Source organism: Rhinopithecus bieti, unplaced genomic scaffold (assembly GCF_001698545.2).
Source record: "Rhinopithecus bieti isolate Rb0 unplaced genomic scaffold, ASM169854v2 scaffold_13348, whole genome shotgun sequence".
Taxonomy (NCBI): Eukaryota; Metazoa; Chordata; class Mammalia; order Primates; family Cercopithecidae; genus Rhinopithecus; species Rhinopithecus bieti.
This window is the reverse complement of record NW_016808764.1, coordinates 7,359,690-7,375,536: the sequence shown is the minus strand read 5'-3', so window position 1 is coordinate 7,375,536 and position 15,847 is coordinate 7,359,690. Positions and strand designations below refer to the sequence as shown.

Genomic DNA, 15,847 nt, shown 5'->3' with positions numbered 1-15,847 from the left:
AGACAGAAAACAGGAGGTAACTTTCCTGAGGGCCTAGCAGTCAGCAACACACCACAAGCCAGCCCATCCTCACACAGAAGCCAGCCCATCCTCACACAGAAGCCAGCCCATCCTCACACAGAAGCCAGCCCATCCTCACACAGACGCCAAATGTACGTTACAAGCTAGAAATAAAAATACACTTCATATCTTCTGCCAAAAAACATTCTGTTCTCCTACTTTCTCCCCTGCAGATCCCACCTTCTTCTACTTCCTTCCAGTCTTCCTCTTTTCCCATTTGATTGCCACCCCCCATTCCTTTTCTCATTTTTATCCTCCTACCTAAATTAATCACCAAAACCAGTCTAGCACTACACAACAGGAAGTCACTAGTAACCTTCAAAACTATAGAATTCACCAGACAGTAGAGATGAAAACTGAACTGGAGCAAAAATAGGTAAGGAAGTTGGAGATTTGGATCAGTTTTTCAAAAGCTTCAGCTGTAAAATGAACAGAATAGGATAAAATGAAGTTTTGTATATTTTTTTAAAGTAAGGAAAACTAATAGTTATCTGCAAGTGGAAAGGGGTCATCGTATCGAAGGGTGGGGAACATGCTATTTACAATAACTGACAATTATCTGCAAATACAGTAGTTAAATAAAATGGATACATCCTTAAAATGGAATATTATGCAGCTGCAAAAGAAAGGTCTCCTCTACATCCAGATGTGAAAGGATCAGGAAGGCTTAAAGTTAACTGGAAAAACAAAACAAAATCTAAGGCTCAGTGTGCTATCTTTTTGTGTTGGGAGGGATTACATGTCCTTGCATGTGCATAAAGAAATTCTGGAGATGTATATATATACAAATTAATAAAAAATATATATTTGTGACAGAGTCTGATGAGAAGAGAGGACAACAGACAGAGTGGCAGCAATGCTGTATATTTCTTACCTTAGCTTTAGCTGGCATGTCTTCCCCTTAGGAAGGAAGGAGAATAGCATACAAACAGATAGCAGTAAGGATCCAGATGACAGTATGGATCTCAAAAAGTGGGAAGTTGAGCTTGAAAGGGGGTTCTACTAGCACCATAATTTGAGCAATAAATTATGCTAACAAAAAATTACAAACAACTGAATAAAATAAGAACCCATGGGTCCATACTGATATGAATGAATGACTCGGTGAGTGAATGGGGAGAAGTACCAAATCTTACAGTAAAATATCAACTAATGTAAGAAGAATGGTTGACTTTAAAAATCACTATTTGGCCCTACTGATTAAGGTAAGCACATTGACGAGAAACAAGACATGTACGTACTCTCACTAAAGTATCTCCCAACAATAATGTTATTAATTACAAAGTGAAAAATACTAACTTTACAGAGATGAAACTTGACACAGACCACCTTACCCAAGCAGTTGAAGTTAACCATCACCAATAATGGGATAAAAGGATATCAGGCAGCTCCTGACATGATGTACTGAGAACACCACATCAGTTCTGCACTATTCCTGCCAAAACAGCATAACCTGATCAGGTCATAGGAAATATCAGACAAATACAGACTGAGGGACATTCTACAAAGTTACTAGCCTGTATTCTTTAAAAATATCAAGGTCCTGAAGAACAGAAACTAAGAAACTTCCAGAATGCAGGAAACTAAACAAACATGAAAACTAAATGCTACTTGTGATCTTGGATTGAAGACCTGACCAGGAAAAAATAAATTTTGTTTGGCTCTAAAGAGAATTATTGAGACAACCGGCAAAATTTGAGTAAGATCTGTAGATCTGCTATTAAGACTGTGCCAATGTTACAGTGCCCATTTTCATAATGGTACTGTAGTTACCAAGAAAATAACTTTGACTAAGTGTTTAGGAGTAAAGGGGTATCATGTCTGTAAGTTACTCTTAAATGGTAAAAATTAGTATGTATAAAAAACAGGGGGAATAAAGTAAATGTGATTAAATGTTAATATTTGAGGATTAAGGGTTAAGGATATTCAGAAGTTCTTTGTTCTATTCTTTCATTTCTCTACATCTGAAATTAATTCAAAATAAAAAGCTCTGCAGGGCACAGTGGCTCATGCCTGCAATTCTAGCACTTTGGGAGGCCAAGGCAGATTGCTTGGGCCCAGGAGTTCAAGACCAGCCTGGGCAACATGGCAAAACCCTCTCTCTACAAATATACAAAAATTAAGTGGGTGTGGTGGTGCATGCCTGTAGTCCCAACTACTCAAGAGGATGAGGTGGGAAGATCATTTGAGCCTGGGAAGCAGAGGCTGCACAGTGAGCTAAGATCATTCCACACTGCGCTCCAGCCTGGGTGACAGAGTAAAGCCCTTTCTCAAAAATAATAAATTAATTAAAAGCTCAGATTGAGGAAAGTTGGTGAGTTTAGAAACTCAGAAAATAAGATACTCCACCATAAGGACAAAAACACTTGCAATTTACAAAGGATTCTGAGATACTATCCATTTTGAACTCACAACCTTGAAACAAGGCACTGGTATTACTCCCCTTTGACAGTTAAAGAAATTGAGGATCAGAAAGTCCTAATGCCTTGTTAGATGGTACAAGACTGTGGTAAAGTTAACCCAAAACTCAGTCTGCTAAATCTACCCACCCAAATCCTACTCTTCTTTTAAGGCTTAATTTCTAATTCCTTCATGATTCTTTCCAATCCAAACAAACCTCACCCTCGACCTCTAATTAAACAATACTCATTTTCTAACTGTTTTATTTTATTTGAGACAGCATCTTGCTCTGTCACCCAGGCTGGAGTGCAATGGCTCGATCTCCACTCACTGCCACCTCCACCTCCCTGGTTCCAGTGATTCTCCTGCCTACTTGTACAATACTCCTGAGCAGCTAGGACTACAGGTACCTGCCACCACACCCAGCTAATTTTTGAATTTTTAGTAGAGACAGGATTTCACTATGTTACACAGGCTGGTCTCAAACTCCTGACATCAGGTGATCCACCTGCCTCGCCCTCCTAAAGTGCTGGGATTACAGGTGTGAGTCACTGTGCCCAGACATTTTCTAATTATTTTAGATGTTAATCTCACTCTTCCAAATAGGACTAATTACTGCTCTGGGGACAAAAAACAGTCCTACTTGTACAATACTCCCTGTCGCTGGGCACTCTAATTAGATTCCAATTCCTGCTTCCTTGCCTTTACTAACACTGTAACCCCAACACGACTGCCAAAAATGCACTCTTTTAATTCTTACTCTTACCCATATGTTACTTCTCCTTTAAGGACCAGTTCAATTCCAATCTATTCAAATAAGCATTTCCTAGGCAGCATAGCATGCAGTGAAAACCCCTAGGTCCAAATGTCAAATAGAAGTGGTCTTAACCTCAATTCCACTATCTATGTGTATAACCTTAATTTATTTTATTTCTCTGAAGCTTTCATCATCTAATTTATGAGACGTCTCAAATTGGACCTCCCTCAATGGGTAATTGTGAAGATCTAATTGGGTAACGCAGATGAAGTACTTAACAGATGCACGTAAAAAGTGTACACGGGGCAGGGCGCGGTGGCTCAAGCCTGTAATCCCAGCACTTTGGGAGGCCGAGACGGGCAGATCACGAGGTCAGGAGATTGAGACCATCCTGGCTAACACGGTGAAACCCCGTCTCTACCAAAAAATACAAAAAACTAGCCGGGTGAGGTGGCGGGCGTCTGTAGTCCCAGCTACTCGGGAGGCTGAGGCAGGAGAATGGCGTAAACCCGGGAGGCAGAGCTTGCAGTGAGCTGAGATCCGGCCACTGCACTCCAGCCCGGGCGACAGAGCGAGACTCCGTCTCAAAAAAAAAAAAAAAAAAAAAAAAACAGGTGTACACGGACTAGGTGTGGTGGCTCACACCTGTAATCCCAGTGCTTTGGAAGGCCAAGGTGGTAGGATCACTTGAGGCCAGGAGTTTGAGACAAACCTGGGCAACATAGCAAGACGCTGTCTCTACAAAAATTAAAAAATTAGCCAGGTACAGAGGTACATGCCTGTAGTCCCAGTTACTCAGGAGGCTGAAGCACAAGGATCACCTGAGCCCAAGAATTCAATGCTACAATGAGCCACGATCACGCCACCGTATTCCAGCCTAGGCAACAGAGTAAGAACATGCCTCCAAAAAAATAAATAAATAAAATGTAAAATGTGTACACTAATAGCTAGCCATAAGAGACTAGGCACATAGCACTGCACTAAACTAAGGTTAGGATGCAAAGAAGGCTGCAACCAAAGGAGGAAGTGTATACAGTAGAAAATAAAACAATACATAAAAACAATTATTATAGCACAATGCAGAATTAGGTGGATGCAAAACCAACAGCTAAAGGTCCCAGATTGCAAACCAGAGCAAATCAGGTACCAGGTACCAAAAGAGAACCAAGGTATCAAAAGATAAATCTACAGACCAATAACCCTTATGAACACAAACATAAAACTCCTCAACAAAAGACTAACAAACCAAATCTAGCAACATACAAACAGGACTACACAAAGTGGATTTATCCCAGGAATGCAAGGTTGGTTTAACATGAAAATCAACGACATACACCATGTTAATAGAATAATGGACAGAGAGCTACATGATGATTTCAAGAGACACAGAAAAAGCATCTGACAAAATCCAGTATCATTTTTTGTGAGACAAAAACACTCAAAATAGGAATAAATGAAAACTTCCTTAACGTGATAAAGGCTCACAGCTCACAACATACATAATGATAAAGACTGCATACTTTTCCTCAAGATTAGGAACAAGACGAGGATGTCTGATTTTGCCACTTCCTATTCAACACTGACCTGGAGGTTCCAGTCAGAAAAAAGAGAGTGTATGTGTGAGTAAGCATGCACCAAAATTGGAAAAGATGTAAAACTCTCTCTATTCACAGATGACAGGCTCTTGTACACAGAAAGTCCGAATGAATCCATATACATAAAGACTACTAGAACTAATGAACATGTTCAGCACAGCCACAGGACACAGTATCAACATGCAAAAATCAATTGGCTGACACACACTGTAATACGGACAAATCTTGAGGACACTATGCTAAGTGAAATAAGCCAGTCACAAAAGGACAAAAACTCTGTGACTCCACTACTGAGGTATCTAGAATAATCAAATGCATAGAGACAGAAGGTGGAATGGTGGCTGCCAAGAGTTGAAGGCAATAGGGAGTTATGATTTAATGGGTACAGAGTTTCCGTTTTACAAGATGAAGAGATGCAGAGATGGATAGTGGTGATGGCTGCACAACAATGTGAATGGACTTAATGTCACCAAACGACATCATTTAAAATGGGTAAGATGGTAAATTTTACGTGTTTTACAATTTTTAAAAAACTTTAAAAAAACTATTGTATTTCTATACAGTAGCAGTGGACAACCCAGAGAGTAAATCAAGAAAACAATTCCATCTACAATAGCATCAAAAAGTTTTAGGAATAAATTTCACAAAAGCACAATTAAACACTGAAAACTACCTAACATCTTTGAAAGCAATTAAAGACCTAAATAAACAGAAAAAGATTCCATGTTCGTAAACTGGAAGACTTAATATTATAAAATGACACTGGCCTACATATTCAACACTGTTCCTATCAAAATCTCAGCTGCCTTTCTGCTGAAATTGACAAGCTTATCCAAAAATTCACAAGAAATACAACCAGAATAGTCAATGCAATCTTTAAAAAAAAATTTTTTTAAATAATTAGTCTCTGGTTATCTAGCCAATGCAGTCTTGAAGGCAGGCTCATACTGATTCCAAACTTATTACAAAACTGAAGTAATCAAGACAGTGTGGAAGTGGCATAATGATGAACACACAGTATCAACAGAATAGAATTGAGAGTCCAGAAATAATTCTTCATTTTATGATCAAGTGACTTGACTTTCAACAGCGTGCCAAGATGAAAGTCTTTCCAACAAATGAAGCTGGAATAACTGGATAGTTACGTAACAAGAATGAAGTTGGAGCCCTCATGCCATAGGCAAAACTTAACTCAAAATGAATTACAGAACTAAACATAAGAACTAACACTATAAAATTATTAGAATACAAGTAAATCTTTGTTTCCTTGGATTTGTTGCCAACACCAGTAACAGAAAAAAATAATGGTAAACTACATTTACAAAATTAAAAATTTCTGTGCTTCAAGGGGCTCCAACAAGAAAGTGAAAAGAGACTGTGCGCAGTGGCTCATGCCTGGGATCCTAGCACTTTGGGAGGCAGAGGCGGGTGGATCATTTAAGCCCAGGAGTTCAAGGCCGGCCTGGCCAACATGGTGAAACCCTGTCTCTATTAAAAACACAAAAATTAGTCGGGTGTGGTGGTGGGTGCCTGTAATCCCAGCTACTTAGGAGGCTGAGGGAGGAGAAATGCTTGAACCTGGCAGGTGGAGTTTGCGGTGAGCTGAGATCATGCCACTGCACTCCAGCCTGGGCAACAGAGCGAGACTCTGTCTCAAAAAAAACAAAAAACAAACAACAACAACAACAAAAAAACACAATAAGTAAAAACAAAAGCCACAAAATAGGAAAAAAAATACCTGTAAATCATGTATCTAATAGGGGACTTGTATCTAAGCCATATAAAGATCTTTTTCAATGACAAAAAATATCACCTAATTTAAAAATGGGAGAAGAATCTGAATGGTCATTTCTCAGATCAGATATACGAATGGCCAATAAGGACATGAAAAGATTCTAATCATTAGCCATTAGGAAAATGTAAATCAAAACCACAATGAGATACCACTTTACATCCATTAGGATGGCTAAAATCAGAAACAAGAACCCTAACAAATGCTGGCAATGGAAAGGATGTGGAGAAACCAGCGCCTCCATACATTGCTGATGAGAATGTAAAACTGTGCAGCTGCTTTGCAAACAGTCTGGCAGTTCCTCAAAAAGTTAAATAGAGGCTGAGCAACACAGTGAAACCCTATCTCTACAAAATATACAAAAAATTAGCCAGGCGTGGTGGCATGTGCCTGCAGTCCCAGCTACCTGGGAGGCAGAGGTGGGAGGATGGCTTGAGCCTGGGAGGTGGGAGGTTGTAGTGAGCTGAGATTGCGCCAATGAACTTCAGCCTGGGCAACAGTGGGAGTCCGTCTCAAAAAACAAAACAAAACAACACAAACAAAAAGTTAAACAGAGTTACCATATGACCCAGCAATTCCACCCCTAGGTGTATAACCAATAGAATTGAAAATATATGTCCACACAAGCATTTGTACATAAATGTTCATAGCAATATTATTCATAAAAGCCCCAAAGTAAAAAACAGCCCAAATGCCCATTAACTGACGAAGGGACTAACAAAATGGGCAACAGCCATACAATGACATTTATTTGCCCATAAAAAGGAATAAAGGATATATGCGATGTGATGGACGAATCTTGGAAACATGACACTAAATAAGACAAGTCAGGTACAAAAGAATCATATAGTATGATTCCACTTAAACGAAAATAGGCAAATCCATAGAGTTACAATAGAATGTAGATTAGTGGTTGCCAGAGGCCTCATGGGGGGAAGGGACAAATGGGGAGTGGCTGCTATTATGGGGCTTTTGGGTAAGGGGTGAAAATTCTAGAATTAGATGGTGGTGCTGACTGCACAACTCTGTGAATAAACTAAAAACCATTAAATCATACACTTTGTGGACTTTAAAGGGGTGAATTTTATCGTATGGGAATTTTATCTGAATAAAGCTGTTATTTAAAAGTTGAGAGAGAAATTGAAGGGTACATTCAGAGAAGGAAGAATTGGGGACAGGGTAAAAGGTGGAAGGCAAAATTGGTAAGCTGAGAGTCACTGGGGAAGAGCTAACAAAGGTTTCTAAGAAATAGTGACCGACAGGCCTCATAAACATGGCTTGAGGATGATTAACCTGCAGCAGTGTAAAGAATGCACATTTTATGACCCTATCTTTAAAAGGTAAGATTTTCACTATATGCCTCACATTGCAAAGGGATTCACAAGTGGAATAACATACAAAACATATTTCTTTTACATCATTTATATAGTCAATGATCAAGGAATAAATGATATTTAGAAGGACATTTAAAATCAGCACATACTTAACTACCATTTTCTCCCGTCTGTGCACACATGTGTTTTAGGGAAACTTCAAAAGAATGGGAGGAAGAAAGGACCAAAGTCAACAAAACACAGACGTCATAACTCTAAAAATATTCAATATTATTGCAGCAAACAGCTCAATAAATGCTCCCTGACTGAAAACCACTAATAAGAACAACAAAACAACTGAGTTGGTTTAATCTTGTTTGTTATTATACAAAATCCAATCAGTCACTGTTTGCAGAAAATATCTTGTAAGGTTCAAAGTATAAAATTCCTCAACCAGGTTTCAATCTGTTTTGAACATTCCATTTAAAATGGGAAGTCAGCTGAGTCATCATCACATAATATACTACTGCTAAAAATTCAAAATGCTTTTCCCTAGTTACAAGAGTGGAAATGCTAGGATTCCTGCTTCATAGCCAACTCAAACACACAGAGTATGCAAATCATTTTTAAAATAAGACATCTTAAATAGGAAATTTAAACTATATTTATTTTCATGGATGGCTTTTTTGTAAGATGGAAAGAAGTTATGCCTTAGTCGAATATTACTTCCTTTTGAATCTCAAACATCTTCCTCTTATTGATACTATTCAGCTCCTCTGACAACCTCCTCATAACGAAGCAGTTTCTTAATCTTTGAGGAGTAATGACCCTTTGAGATCCAATGAGCACTAAGGACTGTATCTGCTTTTGTTGTGTGTTTTTTTTATGTTAGCATACATTCAATTTTGCAAAATACTTCATAATACCTGTGGTCCCTCTGTAGCGTCGGGATGAGAACCCTTGGTCTGGTGGCACCGTGCCCCTCTAATTTCAACGAGGCATTCTTTCAAGAAAGTGTATTACAAGCCCGGCCCCAATGTTTCATTTTCCTACCAGGGTTATCAGTTCATCACTGGTCAAGGCTGAAAACAAGCAACTTTTATGTCCCACAGTAAGGGAGCTACCTTCAGCATAAATCTTCATAAAAGCAGTAATCATTATGGCCGATCGATTTAAATACAAAGGCTTGTAATTACTGTATCCTCAAATATTTAAAATTACACCTCAGTTTAAACCAACTGTTTGGCATTTCCTAAAATGAAAGAAACACCAAGTCAGTGTAGAAGTGAGAGTACTGGATAACCTTTCGGTTAATTTACTTCAAAATGCTGTGGGGAGGGAATACTGAAGACAAACACATCATCACCTATGGGATACTCCTGCCAAAAAGGGTCAACCTGAACCTTATCATACAGACAAGATGCAAAAAATGCAAATTTCAGTCTGCAAAAACTACTAGACTGGACTATTTCAAAATGGCATTGTCATGAGAGAAGCAGAATGGGCAGGAAAATGCTCCTAATGTAAGAGAAACTTCAGACACAACTAAATGCAACCCAGGATGCAGGAACTGAGTGAAAGAACAAATATAACTTTAAAAAAAAAAAATCGAGAAAATTGGGAAACTCTGAATAGGGACCAGACAGTATTGTAAAGTTAAACTTCCTGTGGGTGATCACTTGATTGCTGTTAGGTAGGATGCCCTTATTCTGTGAGATACCTACTGCCATATTTTGGTGTGCAATGTCATGATAGAACAAACGTGGCAAAATACTAATAATCATTAAAACTAGGTAAAGAGACACAGGTATTTGTTGCAACATTTCTGCAATTCTGCTTAAGGTTAGAATGATTATTTATTTATTTATTCATTTATCTGAGACAGAGTTTTGCTTTTGTGCCCAGGCTAGGCTGGAGTGCAATGGTGCAATTTTGGCTCACTGCAACCCCCACCTCCCAAGTTCAAGCGATTCTCCTCCCTCAACCCCGCCTCCCAAGTTCAAGCGATTCTCCTCCCTCACCTTCCCAAGTAGCTGGGATTACAGGCATGTGCCACCATGCCCGGCTAATTTTTGTGTTTTTAGTAAAGATGGGGTTTCACCATGTTGGTCAGGCTGGTGTCGAACTAACTCCTGACCTCCAGTGATCTGCTCACCTCAGCCTCCCAAAGTGCTGGGATTACAGGCATGAGTCACAGTGCACCGCCAATTTTTAAAAATTTTTAAATGAGATAGGGATTTCTATTTTTTCAGTGAGAGACTTAATCATGCATTAGTCTGAACAGAATACACATAACGCATACCATTTTAGTCTTTCCAATCATGGGCAATATTTTTGCAGTTATCATTAAAATTGTAAAGATGTTTTGCAATTGATACTTTCAGATATTTCAGATGCCAAAAATCAAAAGAGCTTACAGAATGGCATTCTTTTATGTTTATATTCAAATTTTCCACAGAGGGTTATTACACATTTTAAATTAAGCTTACAGTTTGAGATTAATTTATTCTATCAAGTGATTTACCACTTATTTGCCAAATTAAGCTAGAAAAAAACATATTAGGTTTGTACATTAAAAATGGGCAAAAACCACAATTAACTTTTGCACTAACCTATAGCAATAGCATGCGCTGGCCTGCAAACCATATCACAGCAAAGCAAAAGAAAAGGTTAACCAAATCAGATTTTTTTTTTTCAGACAAAGGTTGATGAATTGCATGAGTGGGATCCACCTTAGCTACGGAGATACTCCTGCTGTCCTAGTCATTTCTTTTCTTTCTTTCTTTCGAAACGAGTTTCACTCTGTTGCAGAGGCTGGAGTGCAATGGCACAATCTCGGCTCACTGCAACCTCCACAACTCAGGTTCAGATCCTCCTGTCTTAGCCTCCCAAATAGCTGGGATTACAGGTGCATGCCACCACACCTGGCTAATTTTTGTATTTTTAGTAGAGATGGGGTCTCACCATGTTGGCCAAGCTGGTCTTGAATTCCTGACCTCAAATGATCCACCTGCCTCGGCTCCCAAAGTGCTGGGACCGCACATGGCCTGTCCTAGTCATTTCTAATATAGCATTTGTCCCAGGCAAAAGCATCTCAGAAAAGTGTCCCAGTTCAGATGCAACATTATATGGTATATAGCACCTTTAACAACTTTTGTTGTATGATGACATACAGTTGGTTTATGGGGGGACAAATCAGCATAACGTGAAGTTAACTTCTACTTTAAACACATTTAGTACATGATAGTAAAGTGATCGCAATGGACATAACATATTGAGATAATGGCTTTCACTCTTTTAGGAAAAAAAAGGACAAAACAAAATTATATTTTATCTATTGTGCAATATAAAATAAAATACTGCACAATGGGAATAATGCTAGAATTAGAGTCAAAAGGCCTGTTTAAATCCCAGCTCTGTCACTTGATAGAGAATATAAACTTGCATTAAGTTACTGAATCTGTTTCAACCATAGCTTTCTCACTTGAGAAATGAATAAGTGAGAATGCTGGCTGATCTCCATCTAAAGTCACAGTCCAGCTCTAAATATTCAACGATTCTATGATTCTGGCCTCCAAAATATTTTTTCAGACTAGACCAGTTGAGTTCAACTGGTCTAGACCAGTACTGACAGATTTTTTTTTTTTACAATTGCAAAATGCAACTTAGCATCTTCTCTCCCCGAACTCCTATTTCTGCTCTGACTTCTATTCTGTTCAGAGGTTGGGTCAAACTCTCATTCACCCAAGATGAAGGTCCCTACATATTTTTAACTCCTCTGACACCTAATCAGCTGTCAAATCCCAGATTCTTAACTTCCTCAGTATCTTATACACTCATATTTTTTTCCTTTTTTTTTTTTTCTTTATTTTTAGACAGAGTTTCACTCTGTTGCCCAGGCTGGAATGCAGTGGCACAAACTCAGCTCACTGCAGCCTCAAACTCCTGGGCTCAAGCAACTTCCCACCTCAGCCTCCCAAGTAGCTGGGACTACAGGTGCACACCACCATACCCAGTTAATTTTTAAAAATTTTTTTGTAGAGGCAGGGTCTATCATGTTGCACAGGCTGGTCTCAAACTCCTGGGCTCAATCCTCCTGCCTTGGCCTCCCGAAAGTGCTGGGATTACAGGTGTCAGCCACTGGGTCCAGCCTCACTCACCTCTCTTTGCCACCACTTCAATTCAGGCCTCCATCGCCTCTTGCCTAGATCACTAGTTTTCTCCCATAAATACACCTGGTTAGTAATTCCAGACGAGAAGATTATTCTATCACATCAGTACCCAACAAAAAGCATGCAATAGTTCCCATACCTAAAAATTTATGCATAAGTTCCTCAACCTGACATTCAAGAACCTTTACATCTGGCCTCAACCAGTTTGCTACAAATACCTTATATAACCTGAACTACACACTGCAATATCAAAATCTCCTGTACTTTCTGGATTTTTGTGTCCTTACTTCTGCTGTTGTTCTTACAATGCCCTTTTCTCTGCCTTTCAAAATTGATTCTTCAAAGTTCAGTTATAATGGTATCGCCTTCACGTAGACATTATGGCTCCCATGATACTAACATAATGTGACAATTTTAATGGCCAACTGTGAATTTTAAAATACAGTTTACCTACGATAGTAAACTACATTTATTACTTGTGCCAATGTTTAACTGGCACTTGCTACCAGCAGACACACCGTCTTGAGGATTTGCAGCTTAGCAGAGTAAAAGGAGAATGGCAACACATCTTTGACATTCAGAAACCAGAGCTTCCAAACTGAGGATCTACATAATAGGGTCTGGGCTTCCACGTTAATAAAAGATTTTTTTTATTTTTTCAGACAGTTTCACTCTGTCGAGCAGGCTGGAGTGCAGTGGCAAGATCTCGGCTCTCTGCCTCCCGGGTTCAAGTGATTCTCCTGCCTCAGCCTCCCGAGTAGATGGGATTACAGGCGCACGCCACCATGCCCAAATAACTTTTGTATTTTTAGTAGAAATGGGGTTTCACTATGTTGGCCAGGCTGGTCTCGAACTCCTGACCTCAAGCAATCCACCTGCCTCGGCCTCCCAAAGTGCTGGGATTATAGGTGTGAGCCACAGCACTCGGCCAAAAGATGTTTAAATTAACTCAACAACTAAAAGTTGGGGGCTTTCACATTACAATTCCTAATGAAGATCTAATGCAGTGGTTCTCAGCCAGGGTCGATTTTTGCGCCACACCCAGGGACATCTAGCAATATCTGAAAGCATTTTTGATTGTCACAATTGGGCAAGGTGTGCTACTGCGGATGCTGAACATCCAGTGATGCAGAGAACAACCCTCACAATAGTAAATTATCTGGTCCAAAATGTCAAGTGCCAAGATTGAGAAACGGATCTAGAAGTATTGCATGCATCTGTGGGTTCTGCCTACCAAAAGAAAATTTCCAATTTTTCAAGTTCGAAGCCTAAAAAGTTACTCCAATTACCAGTGATATGGTCTCCTCCAAGTTACTTAACCACCTTATACCTCAAATTCTACATCTGTAAAATGGAGATAATAATACTACCTACCTCACAGGGTTTTTCAAGGATCAGATGAGTTCATGTAAAATCTTAGGAAAACTGTGCCAGGCACATAGTAAGCAATCAATAAATTTAACTACTTACATTCTTCCCTGGCTTAGTGCCCAGTCCTGCATTTGAAATATCGAAAATGCTCAAAAAATGGTTACTCAATGAATACAATGCCTTGATTTCCTGGGGAGAGCACTAATGGGTAAAGACAGATACATTCTTTTTTGTGAAAAAGCAAACACAGCTAGAGATGGAGCTGAAGGAACCATCCGCCCACTTAATCACTTCTCTCTTTCCTCAGAACACTTTTAACCTGCACGAAATGCTCCCCCCTCATTGGATCCTTAGTACACATTGCCTTACAATCTCTTTGATATTTGTTTTTCCTTTCATGCCTTCTGACCAACTGAATATCCTCAAGCACATGAATGGGATGGTATCTTTTGATTCCTACATCATCTACCTAGTATTACTGTTATTTATGTACTTACGATAGTCTTTCTCTTAGACTGTACATGCCCTCTGTGGACATGGACACCACTCTGCTCCTTTTTATGTAACCCAAAGGGCCTAACAGACCTCAGCAACTGGCTGGCCCAAGCCGCTCGTTTTATAGATTGGACAGAGAGAGGCTAAGTGACTTGCCAAGAGTCAAGGTCATATTGCAAGTAGCAGAGCTGGAATTCAAACTCTGATAAATAGCCAACCTAGAGACTCGAGTTCTACCTCATATTAAAATTATACCTGTGGTACAGACAATTTTTAATCAAGTACTAGAACACCTTCATAGGAATTAAACTGATACAGTTACCTGACAAAACAAAAATGGAAGGAGAAATAGACCTCTAAGCTCTGTTCTGCTGATACTACACTTTAATGGCTCAACCTGTTTTCTTTAATGTTTCCATATCTTAACATTTCCTTACTAGATTTTGACAACAAAATTTATGTGAATATACCACAAATAGTCAGTGATGTCAGACTTAATTTCCTTTAAATGATTCCATAATTATTCTGAGTAACAGAGAATCCCTTACTGGGTAAACCAATGATGCCTATCCTTCACCATCTGAATACATTCTTTAACGATCACCTGAACAGATTAGTATCTTATGAAACTCAATAGGCCAGCAATTTGGAACAATTCTACACAGTGCAAAATATTCAGACGATTTGAAATGTGAGTGTTAAAAACCCCAATGTAAACCTAAAACCTGCAATAATCAAGAGTAAACTACATTAAAACCTGAGATAAGAGAAATTTTATTTTATTCTCAACAAGTGAAAAAAAATAAGAAAAAAAAAAAGCTATTCACGGATTTGGTTAACTGGCTAAGTTTCCCTGAGTGTCCCAATATGATGCAAAAGAAAAAGATGAATAAGAAAGGAAAAGACGGTAGGAAAGAAAATGAATGTGAAAAGGAGTTAAATACAGTACAATTCCTTGATGCTTAAGCAATTACAGCTCAATGAAGCTAAGTATTTCCATTCCATAAAGACATTGTTTAAAAAAAAAAAAAAAAAAACCTCCTCCCTTCGCGGTGATGCAAAAGCAGCAGGGCCCAAGAAGGCCCAACAGGAACGATAACCTCTTCTGGAGAAAAGATTTTTAATTATTTTACTGGCTGATAAAAAGAGCACACACCGAACACTGACAGAAATGGAGTTTCAAAGGAAAACAAAACGCAGCTTATGCTTGGTAAAGTTCAAGGACAAAACTATTTCCAATGCAACAGAATCCGCCTGACTACAATGTGTTGGGGGGGGGGGAAGAAAATGCGAACAAAAGGAATCTTTTCATAAAGGCAACAATTTGAACTACAAAGTAATAACGGGGAAGCCAAAACAGTTTGACAGCCCGCCATAAGGGCCGCCTCAATCATGAGTCACACAATGCCTGCAACCATTTACAATAGTAATTAATGCACAAGTCCCCTAATTAAATTCTAAAAGGGTGAGAATGCTTTAACTAAGTTTACAAGAATTGCTTTGCGCTTTTTTTTTTTTTTTTTTTTTAAAGAAAGAAACACGCGTAATTACGCATCTCCCCGCAATCCCTCCAGTATTCCCCCCAGGCCGCTTCTCCCGAATGTCTGCTCTCTGGGTGCGGAAGAAAATGACACGGGGGAACTTCTCAACCCAGAAAGGGTGAATCGAAGTAAAAATACACGATTATCATGGGGCGGGAGATGGAAAGCTCGCCCATCTTACCTGCTAAGATTTCTTTCTACGTCTTTGGTAGCTTTAGCTTCCAATTCTCTGAAACAAAAAACAAAAACAAAAACAAAACAAAAACACACACAAAAACGAGATGCGCGTGAAAACAGAGCTGCTGCGGCAGAGGCTCGCGCCGGGGCCGGATGGGGGAGGGGAGGGGACGG

At 39.2% G+C, this 15,847-nt stretch overlaps 1 protein-coding gene across 7 annotated transcripts in view; it reads right to left on the bottom strand.

Annotated features, from left to right (window-relative positions):
• The window catches only part of TNRC6A (trinucleotide repeat containing adaptor 6A), a 99,199-nt gene extending 83,358 nt beyond the window's left edge, over positions 1-15,841 (bottom strand). For all 7 annotated transcript variants that reach the window (XM_017887114.1, XM_017887116.1, XM_017887118.1 and 4 more), the window contains exon 1: positions 15,678-15,841. The gene's annotated coding sequence lies outside the window, so the exon portion shown is untranslated. The remainder of the gene's footprint in view (positions 1-15,677) is intronic.
• Between the last annotated feature and the right edge of the window lie 6 nt (positions 15,842-15,847).